Raw genomic sequence first — 17,040 nt, 5'->3', positions numbered from 1 at the left:
AGTGAGCTTGGCTCTACTCAACACAGCCAACTGGATTACCACACAGCTTAACTATTTGAGGTTCGGGGCCTTGAGCTCAGGACAAGTGTCTTCTGAATCTGGAGCAGTAAGGGGCCCCCCGGCCAGACCCCAACCGTATGTGTACACGGTGTTACCACATCGTAAAGGCTGACCGTATGCCTGCGGTGTGCGTGCGTGCAAACAAAATATAATGGGACTCTACGTTAGCCTATCAAATGGGGGTCCATGTCTTAAACATATTAAACATAATGCACATCAAACTAGTAGTAGGGTCACAAAATGAGGTTCCGTGACCATCCTTTGGCAAGGATGGTTTGACGATTGATTTGACCTCTATGGACCCTTTAGAAAAGATTTAGCCCCCAGGTCCCTCCCAAAAGTCCTGGCATTTTTTGCTAGACAGCCAAATTCAAAATGGCGCCCGGCGCCATCTCCAAAAATTAACTTTTGATCTGGATGACCTAGAATCATGTATGAAGGCACTTTTCCATACAAGTCAACCATGAGGATTCCACATCTGACACAATTGTAATTGTAAGACCTTGTTTTGACTCCGAAATTCAAGATGGCCGACATCCAGTAGAGTAAAAAACGTATACCCAGGGGGCAAAGGGGGGTATGCTGCATTTGCCCTGCTATAAAAGGTTGGCCACCAGAAATAATATCTATGACCCAGTAGGATCACCACCTATATGGACAACCCGGTCAACTTGCTGCTGGAAATCCAATATGGCCGCCTCAATATTGGCCCCTATCAGAAAATAGCTTTAGCAATAACTTTTGAACCAGATGGGCTAGAAATAAAAACTTGGTGTCTATTTCATGGTTTCAGAGCATGAGAAACTCAATGGAATACTTATCTTTATGATTGGGTGTGTCTGGACCTTTAATTTGCATCTTTCCAAGGTGGACGCCACGCGAAAATGAGTTTTACTATGATGCTGTCTTGCCTGCTTCTAAAGCCAATGATACTATGGTACAATGCTATTCACTGTCACTGTTGTCATGTGTTGCACTGATCCTGCTGCATCGTGTCTTAAGTCCCTGGCAACGGCATCCTAAGTAGCATGGAATTGCCTTCTTTGCACAGGAACAGTTTTTCTGGCAGCCTTTGATACAGCTGCATGATATTGCCTTGTTCATTGACACAGGCCAGGCTGGCTTGGTAGATGCAAGGGGGACTGCATTGCTAGCACTGAGAGACCATCCATACTCTGTGAACGAAGGAATATCTGGCTTGGCGATATGTGCACATTTATCTATTATGGTTGCTAGAGCAGCTCTTCTCGGGTGCAGGTCAAAGGCATTCTCTGTTGGGGGCAGCAGCTTTAAGAGGGTTGATCTATTATTGAGGAACTTGTACACTCTAAGCTTACTCAGGTCAAAATCCTCCTGGTGGTCCGCTTTGGATATATATATACAGCAATTGTGAGGTCTCGTGCCTGATTGATGACGTCATCTGAGAGGGAATCAGAAGAGTTTTCACCAAACTCCTCAAGTGCAGAGATCCAAACGCATGCTGGCCTTGAACCATGCCTTCTTCCCAGTGAAGAAGGGATAGCTGGTGCTACAGTATCTCTGCCACTTAAACTATGGATAAAGGGCAGGGCACGACACTGTGCGAGCCCCAGTGCTGATACCATTTGATGGATAGGAAGGTATGAAGTTTGCTCTGTTCTCACCCACAGCTCTGGAAGGCATCTGAGATGGGTTGCTGCATAGTAAAGGCACATGATGATGATGTCTGTGTCATTGGCATGGATGACAACTCTGTCAACGTTGTCATTCTGGACACTGTACAGGGTGTGGAGTATTATTCTTGTATCAGCCTCTTGTTGTGTGGATTCTAGTGCAGGGACATCTTCAATAGACCCCTCCTTGATCACCACACTCCTTGTCTCTTCTTTAAACCCCCCACCCAGGTAAAGATGTGTTGGAACAAGGGCCGACTTAAGTTTCTCATTTTCACACCATTCGTCACAGAGGAAACTCAATAGGTTTGCCTTGTTAGCTGACACAGCAAAACACTTCTGAGGATCTGGAGCTGTGTAATGCATACCGACTTCATATTCTTTGGTAGGTTTTGGTCGAGCATATATGTGTTCTTGCTCAGCTGTCTTAAGACTAGGTCCACTGTACCGGTCAAAACAGAAGTGAATGATCTCTGTGCCAGCAGGCACATCATTCAACAGCAGACGTTGGTATCGTTCAGTGATTGTTCCAAATGCTTCACCTTTCAGGAACGACCAATGGCGTATGGCATACATGGCATCAATAACTACTGCTGTTTTTCTGTCTTCTGTAGGCAGGTCAGGGATACATGCAACTTTGGTCTCCTCTTTCAGGACCTTCACAAGGCTTGCCTTGGTACCTGTTCTCATCCTGCCATCTTCCTGGAAGAGGGAAGGGGGGAAGTCACTGCACTCGTGGTTGCCTATAAAGTCAACAAGGTTGAGTTCTCCACCACTGGCTATGATTTGGGTCAGGCGCAGGAGGGCAGTAATTTCATTGCTCTTGCCAGGTGCTGAGGTTTTCCCCTTAGATGTTTCAGATTTTGTGTTTTGAATGTGGAAAGTGTTAAGCTTCATTATGCTTGTCTTCTTCTGTTCACTGGACAGTGACTCACACAGTGCCTTCACACCCAGTTCTTTCACACTCATCAAGTCGTCCTTGACTGTGGAATCAGCACACTGTCCTGTCGATATGTTGATCATGGATGATGTGCTCACTGTAAATGGGTTAGTCTCCACTGCTGCCATGACCTTGACTACCATCTCTGCATCCCGGATTACACGACTGACCAGACTCATGGTGTGGGTCTGCCATATTGACAACATATAAATTAAAGCTCAAACTGACCAAATGTGTTCATATTGCTTTGACGTTTTGCCATAACAGTCAGCTGTCACTGTAAAAGTCATAGTAAAACTCATTTTCGTGTGGCGTCCATCTTGGAAATATGCAAATTAAAGGTCCAGACACACCCAATCATAAAGATAAGTATTCCATTGAGTTTCTCATGCTCTGAAACCATGAAATAGACACCAAGTTTTTATTTCTAGCCCATCTGGTTCAAAAGTTATTGCCAAAGCTATTTTCTGATAGGGGCCAATATTGAGGCGGCCATATTGGATTTCCAGCAGCAAGTTGACCGTGTTGTCCATATAGGTTGTGATCCTACTGGGTCATAGATATTATTTCTGGTGGCCAACCTTTTATAGCAGGGCAAATGCAGCATACCCCCCCTTGCCCCCTGGGTATAAGTTTTTACTCTACTAGATGTCGGCCATCTTGAATTTCGGAGTCAAAACAAGGTCTTACAATTAAAATTGTGTCAGATTTGGAATCCTCATGGTTGACTTGTATGGAAAAGTGCCTTCATACATGATTCTAGGTCATCCAGATCAAAAGTTAATTTTTAGAGATGGCGCCGGGCGCCATTTTGAATTTGGCTGTCTAGCAAAAAATGCCAGGATTTTTGGGAGGGACCTGGGGGCTAAATCTTTTCTAAAGGGTCCATAGAGGTCAAATCAATCGTCAAACCATCCTTGCCAAAGGATGGTCACGGAACCTTACTTTGTGACCCGGTCCTGAAACATTATCCCTTTCTTTTTTTTCTTTTCTTCACTTGTTGCAACATGGGCGGACAACATTAGACATGTGGACCTCTACGAAGACCTCCCGTGGGTCACGGACAATGTTGTCAAATCACAGGTTTACAGAAAGTTGGTGAAATTCATTTTTGTGTAAGTTCTATCGTTTTTGTTATGTCCATAGAAAGAAAGAAGGGGGCAAGGGGTAAGAGAGATCAATCAAAGAAAATAAACAGATTATCTACATATTTACACATAGTACCTGACCTAAGATATAAAGGCGCATGAGCATAGCAGCAGATGTATACTATACTGTACGTGATACTATGGACATTAGTTAAGGTGCAAGAAAACACAAAAACCAAGTCAGCGGAAAAAAAAAAGCCGGTGCGAAATGTCAGCCCGTGTAAATCGCATTATCCACATAAGGTAAACTGACACTGGTGTAATCCACAGGTGGGTCCATGAGGAAGAGCCAAAAAAAAGGTCTGAGTAACTTTTCTCTAGTATAATCCACAGGTACAGATGTGCCACTTCAAAACTTCACACGTTACTGTTCTTTCCCTGAAAGTGCCCTGAAAATGCATGCATTTCCTCCCTTTTCTGACCTTAAAATGCACTGTTTTGCCCCTGAAAAGAAGTTGTCACTACACCCCCCCATTTTTCCCTTCAACAGACATCCATATACATGAGAACAAAAGAATGTGTGTTGAAGGTGGTGTCAGACTCATTATGAGGCGAAAGGTGATTTGACCAGTTGCTCAAATTAATTAGCATCATAAAAGCAGTGATCATCAAAATAATTCACCATTTTAAATGCCCTTTTTTGTCCCTCTTATTGCCCTGGGAATCCCCTGAAAATTTACTGTCTTGGCGATGGCAGGACATGTGAAGTTTTGAAGTGGCACATCTGTAGGTCAAAGAAAGAGCAAAAGTCTAAGACCAGTCTGACGACAGGCGGTGCTCATAACAGCAGTCTGACGGTAGCCAGCCCAAGGTACAGCTAGGAGGCAAAGAGGCTCATCACCACACACTGCGGTCGGTGTGACAGCTGAGCTAGCATCACTGCAGAGCTCAAGACCGTGATGTTGTTTAGGAGGTCCATTTCCTCCTATCCAACATCAGGGCCATGATCCAGGAGTCCCGAGTTGGTGTTGGCTAGTATGAAAACCCTATTTTATACTTTGTCGTCTGTTGCATAAAAATCACACCCTGTGTGAAGGTAGCGGCGCCTTTGATACATTTTGTCATTATGTGTTTATAATGTGTTTATAGTGTATAGTGTTTAATGTGTGTTTAATGTGTCACGTGAAGCTTGACCAATCACTTTGTTGACGGGTCTGACCAATCAGAGCGTTGACGGGTCTGACCAATCAGAGCGTTGACGGGTCTGACCAATCAGAGCGTTGACGGGTCTGACCAATCAGAGCGTTGACGGTGAACACGGACAAAGTCAGGTATAAAGCAGGATCCGCTCTATACGGCTAGCGCCGCTAAAAATAGCAAAAAAATGCAAAACAATAGCCAATTTGCAAGCCAGCCTCTCATCTCAGCACACTTGAAACATATTACTGATTGAATCTCCTGTCACACTGTTTACAGTGGAAAGGTAAGAATCTTTCTCCAATGTGGACACACTGGTGTTTCTTTAAATCATCTAACAACTGAAACTCTTTTTCACACCGTCAACTGTTTCTCCAGTGTGGACGAGCTGGTGTATCTATCCTCAGTTTTCTTCACTCATCGTAACTCTTGGCACACTGCTTACAGTGGTTTGTTTGTTTGTTTTTCTCCCTGTTTTCCTGTAATACAAGGTTTTTCCCCACTATGGATGCGTTGGTGTGTCCTCAGGTGATCTAACCTTGAATCTCTTTGTACACTGTTTGCAGAGGAAAGGTTTTTCTCCAGAGTGGACAAGCTGGTGATATTTCAGTCCATCTGGCCGGCTGAAACTCATGTGACACTGTTTACAAAGGAAAGGTCTTTCCCCAGTGTGGACACGTTGGTGACTCCTCAGATGATCTATCCGATTGAAACTCTTGTCACACTGTTTACAGTGGAAAGGCTTTTCTCCACTGTGGACACACATGTGTTTCGTCAGATGATCAGACAGACTGAAACTCTTGTCACAATGTTTACAATGGAAAGGCTTTTCTCCACTGTGGACACGCATGTGTGTCTTCAGATTACTTGACTGACTGAAACTCTTGTCACACTGTTTACAGTGGAAAGGCTTTTCTCCACTGTGGACACGCAGGTGTTTCGTCAGATTACTTGACAGACTGAAACTCTTGTCACACTGTTTACAGTGGAAAGGTTTTTCCCTTGTGTGGATACATTGGTGTGTCCTCAGGTTATGTAACCGATTGAAACTCTTGCTACACTGTTGACACTGGAAAGGTTTTACTCCACTGTGGACACCCAGGTGTCTTGTCAGACTACTCGACTGACTGAAACTCTTTTCACAATGTTTACAGTGGAAAGGTTTTACTCCAGGGTGGCCACCAGCCTGTCCGCTGTGTATGTCATTGGTTGTATTTTTACTTGACCTTGTTGAGTTAAAGTCTCTATAATAAGATCCTAATTCATCTGTGTCGTCTTTTCGTTTCTGGCTGTCTACAGGACTGGCGATTTTAGCCAACGCTCCTTCATGGTCAAAGATGCTGCGATCCATGTTTTGTGGAAATATAGGCTGGTTCTCTTTGGGCTGATATATTTCTATATATTCCCTGTCTCTCTCCCTCTTGGACTAATTAGTCACAGTAGAATTCTGCCTGAATACAGCATTTCTCTGAATACAGAATTGAATGTTTTAAGACAGCCTCACATCTTACAGTATATAAGCTGATCTGGTGTGAATTCACACACAACACAAACTGTTGCCAAGCATTCCTAACAATGCCAATTTGTGCAGGCAAAACTGACCAGCTAAATGCCTAGATTGTAAATGTTTATCATTAAGCCGTATTTATGGCTAATCTACAAGCTGACAACCAGTGTTGGAGGTAATTTGTCACAAAGTAACGTGTTAGAGTGTAATCTGAGTAATTGTTACACATATGTAATGAAGAAGGTTCCTCAATCCAGTGCAACACATTTATTTAGTTTTCAGGGTAGGCGGTAGTGATGCGCGGGTCGGGTTTTTTCATGACTCCCCCCACGCCGCCCCGGAACCGAACCCGCCTCAACCCGTGCCGCAAAACGATATATAAATCAACGACTCGACCCGCCCCGCGACCCGCGGTGAAAAAAAAGAAGATAATCATGAGTGAGTGTGAGTGAACTGCTGCGCGACACCGTAGCCTACCTCGCACATCGGTATAAACAAATGAATATATGTTTTGGCCTTTACATCTAGCCACCTTAATATGCAAAACCTACAGCTTGTGTTCAGTTGTGTTAATGTTATAATGAATGATGGCGCAAGGGAGGTTGATTACTTGCCTTAGTTGCCTGCAATGTGTATGTGTGTCACCAACTTTCGCCACTAACACTTTATCCATTGCAGACAGACAGTCACTGTGCTTACTTGTATAATATCCACGACCCATTATGAGTTCTGGTTTTGGCGGGTTTTATTATCGTCAAGTGGGTCTGGCTTGGTGCATATTCTATCACTTCGGGACCCCGGTTCTGTTTATCATTACACCCTAGCGAACCACACGTACGCCGTATGGCGGTGTTGTTGCGTATCGAAAATAGCAGACATACAAGCTCACAACGGGGCCCGTTGCGACGTGTTGTGAGCTTGTAGGTCTGATATTTTCAACGCGCAACACCATTACATTACATTACATTACAGTCATTTAGCAGACGCTTTTATCCAAAACGACTTACAATAAGTGCATTCAACATAGGTAGGGAACGAAACTACTAATCACCAGAAGTCTTAAGTGTATTTCCTGCAAAAACAAGCAACCAAGAGTACCACCATGGTACGAAGAATAGGCTGATCTATCGGATAACTGCAGCGCTGTGAGAGACAGCAGCACCAGGCTGTCGGGAATGAACCCACACTGACATTGTCAGATCATGATAAAAACTTTAAATAATTATGATGGGTTTTAATGGTAGTTTTATCCAAATATTAATATTAATAATAGGCTTAAATGTGATTATTTGTTTTGCGTGTGAGAGTGGCGTTGAGGACCCGCAACACCCGCAACACGCATAATTGCCTCTAAATTCTTGAATGTCCGCCCCCGCCGCGGGTTGACCCGCGGGTAACGGGTCAACCTGCGTATCACTAGTAGGCAGGTATCTGTAAAACACAGTTGAAATACACATTCAGTAGTGTCAGTTTACATTCAATAGTGTCTGACTAGACAGATCTGAATACTATTTCCTGTCTCACGTAAGAGCAGGGAAGTTACTCTTTAAACCTCACAGCGCCCTCTGCTGTCCTTTTACTGGCACAGGCACAGAGCCGTTTTTAGTGCTGCTGCTGGCAGAAATAAAATGTCTGTCTGTTTTAAATGGGTGCGGGGGGGGGGGGGGGTAGTATTTTTTGTAGATAGTACCTTTTGGTAGATAGTAGTAGTGTGTTTTGTTGTAATGCTTTACTCTTATAGTCTTTTGACTCAAATAATCCCTTAAGGGCCACACAATCTGAGCAATTTGGTTGCCACAGATAAAACATGTAATAATTGGGAAACATATTTCCTGCTTGAGCAAAACGGCTGCGATTCACAATTCGTGGGCCGGGGCCCACTGGTGGGTGGTGAGGATATTGCAAGTGTTTTGCTCTGTAATTGTTTAGCATGTGGTCCCCATACAATGCTGCGGTGGAAATAACGATATTTTCAAAGGTAATGGCTTCAAAATACACCAAAGTACCAAAAGTAGCCAACTCATTATGCAGAATGTCCCGATTCACAAGGTATCGTATGTATAACATTCATACAAATCTTTTGAAAATAGCAGATCTAAAAGCATAGCGACACATTGTGAGCTTGTAGATCGCGGCTATTTTCAAATGGTCGAAATGTATATATGGCTGAAGTAGGGCTTTCACCAACTAGTCGACAAGTCGACTAGTATAACCACTAGTCGACCTTGTTGGTACTAGTCCAATAGTTGATTTTTTTTTGCATTTTTTTAATGCCATTACTATTATTGTTATCCTCCCGCGTTTATTTTTTTATCAAAAGGCCGGTCAAAAGTATGCCCAACAATAACCCCCTTTTGAGGATCCTTGCAGACGCTGCTGTGCCAGAAGCGCTTGCCTTAAAACGGCATTAAAATGAAGGCAGGAGGATAATAATAGTAATGGCATTAAAACGACGGCAACAAAAAACATATTATATATTTTTTTCCCTCTTTTTTTATAGGTCATTTCGACTGGGTCAAATTAGTCGACCAGTAAAAATCTCTGGTCGTGAAAGCCCTAGGCTGAAGTGGTTAATGTATGTGTTGTAGTAATAATCAAAATCTACAAAGTAACTAGTAACTAAAGTTTTCAAATAATTGTAGTGGAGTAAATGTACAATATTTATCTCTGAGATATACTGCTGTTCCTGGCTCTGTGAATCTACACGTGTGTCTGTTGTGTTGTTTCTGCTGTCGAAGTTGTGACAGGCTACTGCATAGTGCATACATGGGCGGCCCCCACCTTCACTTAATGCGGCCCGCAGGTTAATATTGGAATACTGATATATTATTGATTTCAGCTGTTACAAATCCAAACATGCAAACATGACCCGCTTTAATTACTTCAGTCTATATTAGTAGCTTTATGACTAGTATTAAAATTCTATTGTCTTTTTTATATCCAATGTATTTGTATTTCAGTCCATATAAACATAACATAAGTATAACTAAATGCATTTCTAATTAAATAAGAATGTTACTTTTCAGGATTCTAATAAAAAAATAGCAGATTTACAAGCTCAAAACGTGTCGCACTTTTGAGCTTGTAGATCGGCTATTTTTGATACTTTCGTGTGACATAGAAGTACGGCATTAATTTACGGAAAAAGTTAAAATACGGAGATAAGACGCGTCTGCCTGACAGTATATGCAATCTGGCCCTCAGTGTGAGTGTGGAAATATAGTGGCCCTCTTCATCATAAAAGTTGCCCTCCCCTGGGCTACTGTAGCCTACCTATACGTGTATGTGGCTCCAGGTCACTTGTGTGACAAATGTGTCTGACACCTGCGTATGTGTGAGTTTGGTATTTCCTTTAAAGACGGGGTGCCATGATTTTCAGTGACCCCCCCCCCCCCTTAAAACATAATCATCAGGTATTATGGTTATACTAGGAGGAAGATTTTTTTCAAAAAAGTGTACAGAAATTGTTAAAATTATGTTTTTATGTGGACACGCCTCCAGTTCAATAAGTATACCTGGTTCTCACCTTAGCACCTCCTCCACCACCTTAGCACCACCCACCTGTCCTAGTCCCTCCTTCTCCTCATGCCCACACCTGTTGTGTTATGATAATGAGGGGGAGGGTATGTTTTTACTATGTCACTAAAGCACCGTTTCTCTATTGGCACGTTTGACCCTCAAGGTTTCAGCCTCCAGGTAGAAACTCAAAATAGTCAGAGAAGACATAAAACACCATAAAAACACCTTAATGAAGTTCTATCAACCTCATAGACACATGAAAATCAGAACAAGTGCAAAACCATGGCACCACCTCTTTAATGTTTAAGATGGAGAGGTTTTGACATTGCAAATTGTCACCTTCCTAAACTAATGGCCTACGTCATGTTTTTAGGACAAGTATATTCTCGCCTAAGTCAGCTCCTCATGACACTGGCCACCTCTGGTAAAATCACGATCTCCTAATTGAAAAAGATCATTGATCAAAAATGTCTTACGTGTGATAAAAATCTGTAAATAATTTGGCCTAAGTCAGGTTTAATCCTGTTTAAACCTATTTCGATCTCTTATGTTACATAACTGACACAGTGTTACTTTTATGTTAATAGTCATAATTTGTTATAAACGTTTCGGGTGAAATGGTTAAGAAATATCATATAGTTGTTGTTGTTTTTCTGAAAAATACTGTATCTGTATACTGTAAACAATTCCGGGGTCATTTTAACCTCTACTCTGGCATTTGTGTACACCGCAGATATTTTGACACAAATCCTTCCTACCGAAGTCTGATGTATTGTACGCATCCTACCTGGGTCACTTTTCTTTTGGCGACAAATTAATAACATTTTTGCCTCTCGTATCAAATATGACTGACTGACTATCGAAAACAATGCAGCGCCACCTCCCCGACAATATCGCCGTGACCCAAGGGATTTTTTTTTCTCTCCAGCTCTTTATTAAACAGAACATTTTCAGTGACAAAAATCAGTAAATAATTTGGCCTAAGTCAGGTTTAATCCTATTTAAACTTATTTAAATCTCTTATGTTACATAACTGACAGACAGTGTTATTTTTATGTTAATAGTCATAATTTGTTATAAACGTTTCGGGTGAAATGGTTTAGAAATATCATATAGTTTTGTTTTGGAACAGTTTTAATTTTTTTCTGAAAAATTACTCAGGCCATTAGTTTAAGAAGGTGACAAAATGCTAAATTGGAATTGAAGGCTGATGTGAATTATATATTTTGTGGGTTGTGACATGGTGGCTGTGTTGACTGGTTCATATGATTGGCTGGGTTGCAACACCTCTTGTCTATGTAGGCCTATTCCTCAAGGCCAGTACTTTTTCATGTCAAGGATCCCCAAATTGATATATATTTTGCAGCGAGGGAATGTTTTGTGCAAGGGACCCCCAGAAGAGAAGATTTGTTAAAAAATAAAACAAAAACACTTTCAAGATGTTTCAAAAATGTTCAAAAATCGCAGCGCTGCACGAAGTGAAGCGTTGTGAGCTTATACTGTATTTGCTATTTTTAAATAGCCAAGGAACCCCCCTTCTTCTTCCCTGCTGCTTTTGCTGCTGCTTATGTCAATTTAAGTTTTAAGCTGTAGCCTAAAATGTTTTAAATTAATAAATTAATAAACCTACAGGAGTGACAGTAGGTTAGTTGTCAACACTAGAAACACACTTGACAAGACTGACCTGCTTTTACATTTCTAAATGTACAGTGAAACAGTACATTATGTGGCAGCTGGACATAAACCAGGACTAAATTCCCAAGGGGAAGAATAAAGTAACCTAGAACTCTGACATTTTTAAGATAGTAGATCATCTGGGAAAAAAAATCATAAGAATAAAAAAGAGAGGAGAATTGAACTAGTTTGTTTATTTTCACATAATTGATAACATCCTCATTTGCCATGTTGGCCAAATCAAAGAAAACTGTATTTCAAAAATAAATCTCATCATTCTAAAATGTCTGCAATAAAGTAAAGTAAAGCAGATATAAGTTATTACATTATAAAATACTAGAGGGTCGGGGCGCTGCGCGCCCCTCCCCCCTATCCGCTGCGCGGTGCTTTGTGTTTGTTGGTCTCTATAATATATAAAGCCATAATAGGAGATGTTCCCAATGGAGCTATGCCCAAATATGGAGTGTGTTGTCTGACCTCACTTGGGTCTCGTTGGGCGGTGGTCGGCGATGACGCTAAGGAACAACATGGCCGACTGTAATGTTGTGAGTTTGTGTTGGCCGCAATTAATTATGCTGCGAGGGGGCAGATGTGTGCTGAGCAGTATGAAGTGGCCTACAGACTGTAGGCCACTTCATACTTGTTGTACTTTTTTCTCAACACCACCATAACTGTGCTTTTCTAATCATTACTTTGAAAACGACATGCGCACGTGGTGATTGTATCCCAAATTAGGATTTATCTCCAGTGTGAATGTGTTGGTGTCTTTTAAGGTTTGCCATTCGAGAGAAGTGTTGTCCACACTGGTCACATCCATAAGGTTTCTCTCCAGTGTGAATGACCTTGTGTCTTTTCAGGATGGACATTTGAGAGAAGTTTTGTCCACACTGATCACATCCATAGGGTTTCTCTCCAGTGTGCATTCTCTGGTGTGTTTTAAGGGTGGACACTGTAGAGAAGTGTTGTCCACACTGATCACATCCACAGGGTTTCTCTCCAGTGTGCATTCTCTGGTGTGTTTTAAGGGTGGACACTGTAGAGAAGTGCTGTCCACACTGATCACACCCATAGGGTTTCTCTCCAGTGTGCATTCTCTGGTGTGTTTTAAGGCTGGCCATTTGAGAGAAGTGTTGTCCACACTGGTCACACCCATAGGGTTTATCTCCAGTGTGCATTCTCTGGTGTGTTTTAAGGTTGACCAGTATAGAGAAGTGTTGTCCACACTGGTCACACCCATAGGGTTTATCTCCAGTGTGCATTCTCTGGTGTGTTTTAAGGTTGGCAAGTATAGAGAAGTGTTGACCGCACTGATCACATCCATAAGGTTTCTCTCCAGTGTGAATTCTCTGGTGTGTTTTAAGGCTGGCCATTTGAGAGAAGTGTTTTCCACACTGGTCACACCCATAGGGTTTATCTCCAGTGTGCATTCTCTGGTGTCTTTTCAGGTTGGCCATTAGAGAGAAGTGCTGTCCACACTGATCACATCCATAGGGCTTCTCTCCAGTGTGCGTTCTCTGGTGTCTTTTCAGGGTGGCCATTAGAGAGAAGTTTTGACCACACTGATCACAGCTGTGTCTTTTTGGTTTAGCCAAGCGTGTTTGTTCAATCACTGCTGGTAGCAAAGGGAAGCCAGACTGATGACTCAACACTGGATTGCAGGAAGAAAAAGGAAATATGGTTGAGAAGTGGGACTATTAGTGAGTACAAATGTACAACTTAATTGTTGTACAATTACAATTAGATAATTGGAATATATATATATATATATGCCTTGACGATAATAGTTTTATCGTCAAGGCAATTTTCTGTCAAAGTTGTTTTCATTGAAGTATATTTAAGTGTTTTCTATGTTCTAAACCCTGGTGGTGGTGGCTTGCTTTGTGAATGTAATGTCATGATTTAAGTTACCATAAACACATTACACGAATAGCTCACTTCAAACTATCTCTGATATGAAAAGATGAAAATGTACATCTAATTTCACCTTTTTCTCTAACGGTCATCACTGCTAGCCATTTCTCATGTCCTGCTTTCATTTACAATAAACTAGTCAATTACAATAAATCTAGTCATGTCCTTGTGTGGATGAGTCTCTCTCATCTCAATCTACTAAAGCAGAGCCATTAAGATAGATAGGCCATTCAAGTTCAGTCAACAAATAACTGCTCGCTATATTCTGTTCATAGTCTTCATTGTACATCACTGCATTTTCATTTATTTGGCTGTCTTTAGAAAATGACCTATATCCATGCAAATGTGGTCATTGATTACATGATGGGTCACTGTCTCACCAGGTGGCCCTGGTGTGTGAACAACTGACAGGAATAATTTGAACCCAAATAACAAGCTTTAGTGGATTAACATGGTCATATTTTGTTTCCAGAAGAACATTATGGAATGTTAACATTACAAGCATGTATACATGGACTATTTGGGAGAAATCGAGGAAGGGGAGCCATCTGAGAGCTTCATGCTCAAAGTTAAATGAGTTATGTCAGTTCTGTCAAAAGTATAACTTGAGTATAGCTACCTTCTCTTTTAGTCTTAAGTCTGGTCTGATTCTCTACAGAACTGTTGTTAAGGTTTTCGAGAGCCTGTAAGGCTTCGAAGCCTTATTGCATCTCTACACTTTCATTATTATTATTCCGCCGTATTTGCTAGTTCTGGCCTAACCGCGTGGTCACTTTTTATGAAATTCGGCAATATGGTAGAGGGCTATGCCAAACGGCTAAGAAACGAAACTCACAACTATCGGCCAAAGGGTGGCGCTATTTCACTCAATTGACTTTGAACAGGTACAACTCATGCCCTGTTTGACCTACAGCCATGAAACTTCAATGCACACATGCGTCTCCTCATGCCTAACAACTTTCACTGTTTGACTTTTGACCTCTGACCTTTAGATCTCCCACCATTTCGAATTATATGAAAAGCAGTAAAAAAGACTCTTCCTTCGTACAGATTGAGCAATCTGTACGAAACTGTATACACATGAACTTTGGACCAATGCCGACAGACGTGAGCAAGCGGATTTTCCATAAGTGAAAACGTTAAGCTTTTATAAGCCAATGAATATTGCAGTTTTATGACAATTATTCATCTGCCCCTAACACATACATGCAGACTCACATTTGTTTGACACTTTGCAATATTGTAGAGGGTCCTTCCAAGTATCACTGAAACCAATCTTACTCCAATTGGTCAAAGGGGGGCGCTATAGCAATTTTTTGAAAATGCAAACTTTAAACAGGCAAAAGTCATGCCTCGTTTGGCCGACAGCCGTTAAACCTGCTTACACATATGCCTTGACTCATGAGGAACACATGTATCACTTTGACCAGTAAGCTCTGCCCTTAGATTGTCTGCAATTTTGAGCAGTTTGAAAAACATTTAAATCCAGGATTTCTGAGCAATTTGCATGAAACTGTGTCAAATACATGTTTGAGGCCCTTTTTCACAGGTTCAGCTGTGTTGGTTCAATAGCTTGATCGCTTAATCATCTGCCTTGAAACCATAGGGTAGCCGGTTCAAATCCCACCTCAAGTAGACCTGCATTGCACACAACATGACTATATCAATGAATACATGTGCAATTGTTAAAGATGACGAGAAATGCATACTTGAAAGTAGTTATTTTCAATGTATGACGTACTTCATTCGCCCTTTTGTTTTGTTTTGTTGGATTCTCCCTTTTCACTGTCTAAGGCTGTGTATTGGATAGCTCCACCAGTAGAGTGTGAGTCTCATGTGCCGAAGGTCCCTGGTTCAAATCCCACTTATTACAGTTCACATTTAAATTGCATTGTACAAAACATGACCCTGTTAATTCAGACATGTGCAATGTTTAGACAATAACACGAAATGCTTTTGAGAGTAGTTGTTTTTTATGTATGACATACTTTCTTGTGAAAATAGCCGATCTACAATCTCACACCTTTTTAGATAGCAACGCGTTGTGAGCTTGTAGATCGACTATTTTCCACTAGTTTCCATTCCGAAATATATTGAGCAGTTTGAAAAACATTTAAACCAAGGATTTCTGAGCAATTTGCGTGAAAGTGTGTCATGTGTGTGAACTCCCTTTTCACTAGTACAGGTCTGTTGGCCCAATGGCTTAATCATCTGCCTTGATACCGCAGAGTCGCCGGTTCAAATCCCACGTCATGCAGACTTCAACTCAATTGCATTGCGTACAACATGATTGTATCAATGAATAAACATGCAATTGATAAATGAAATGCTTATTGAGAGTAGTTATTTTCAATGTATGACGTACTTCATTCCCTCTTTTGTTTTGTTTTGTTGGATTCTCCTTTTTCACTGACTAAGGCTGTGCATTGAATAGCTTGATCAATACACTGTTAGTCTCATGTGCCAGAGGTCCATGGTTCAAACCCCACTTGTCACAGTTTACATTTAAATTGCATTGTACAAAACATGACCCTGTTAATTCAGACATGTGCAATTTTTAAACAATAACATGAAATGCTTTTGAGAGTAGTTGTTTTTATGTATGACATACTTTCTTGTGAAAATAGCTGATCTACAATCTCACACCGGAAGAACCTATAGGACGGAAAAAAACTATAGATATCAACAGACACCATCAGGGAAGCCATATCTTTAGCTCAATGAGAAGAGAGGCAGCCTGTGAATCCATAGGTCGCTGGTTCGATCCCTGTCCCCAACAATGCGTTGAGGTGATCATCATTTGGAATTCCCCCTATTCCCATGGATTGGATCCACCCCTCTCACCTGCTCTCACTCATCACCAATCACACCTGCCACATGCACAGTACAATTTTTAGGTACTTTTACTTTACTACTCTACTCTACTACAATTACAGCAGATGACAGCTTTAGTTACTTGTTACTTTGCAGATGTAATTATTAATACAACACCTACAGTAACCACATACAGCCGATCTACAATGTGACGCGTTATGAGCTTGTATGTATATAATAAGCAACCCATGCTGTATGATAACTTACCACATATGAAATCCAATTCTGTCTATCCAATGGCTCAGTCTGTACTGTGGCCATAGCTGAGTGGTTAGTGAGCCCACCTAGGGAACCAGAGGCCCTGGTTGCCCCAGGTACGATTCCAGGCCAGGCCAGCAAATGTGTCGATGAAAAGAAATTTGTCCCTGAGCAAGACTCTTAACCCCTAATTGCTCACAGGCCCTCATTGGAAACAAGACCGCAAGGACTTTCATGAACGGACCTGGAATTATCCTTATCCTTTACACTGTCTACCCACAAGTCTATAGGTCCCTGGTTCAAACCCCAATTTAACCGGTCCAAATATAATTTACTGAACAAAAATCATGACTTTGTTAATTAATGCATGTTCACTTCTCTCTCGCTCTCTCTCTTACTGCCTCTCTTTCTCACTGCCTC

Source organism: Gymnoscopelus microlampas (assembly GCF_963454915.1).
Source record: "Gymnoscopelus microlampas genome assembly, chromosome: 19".
In the NCBI taxonomy this organism is placed as follows: Eukaryota; Metazoa; Chordata; class Actinopteri; order Myctophiformes; family Myctophidae; genus Gymnoscopelus; species Gymnoscopelus microlampas.
The sequence above is the reverse complement of the archived record's forward strand: the minus strand, read 5'-3'. Positions refer to the sequence as shown.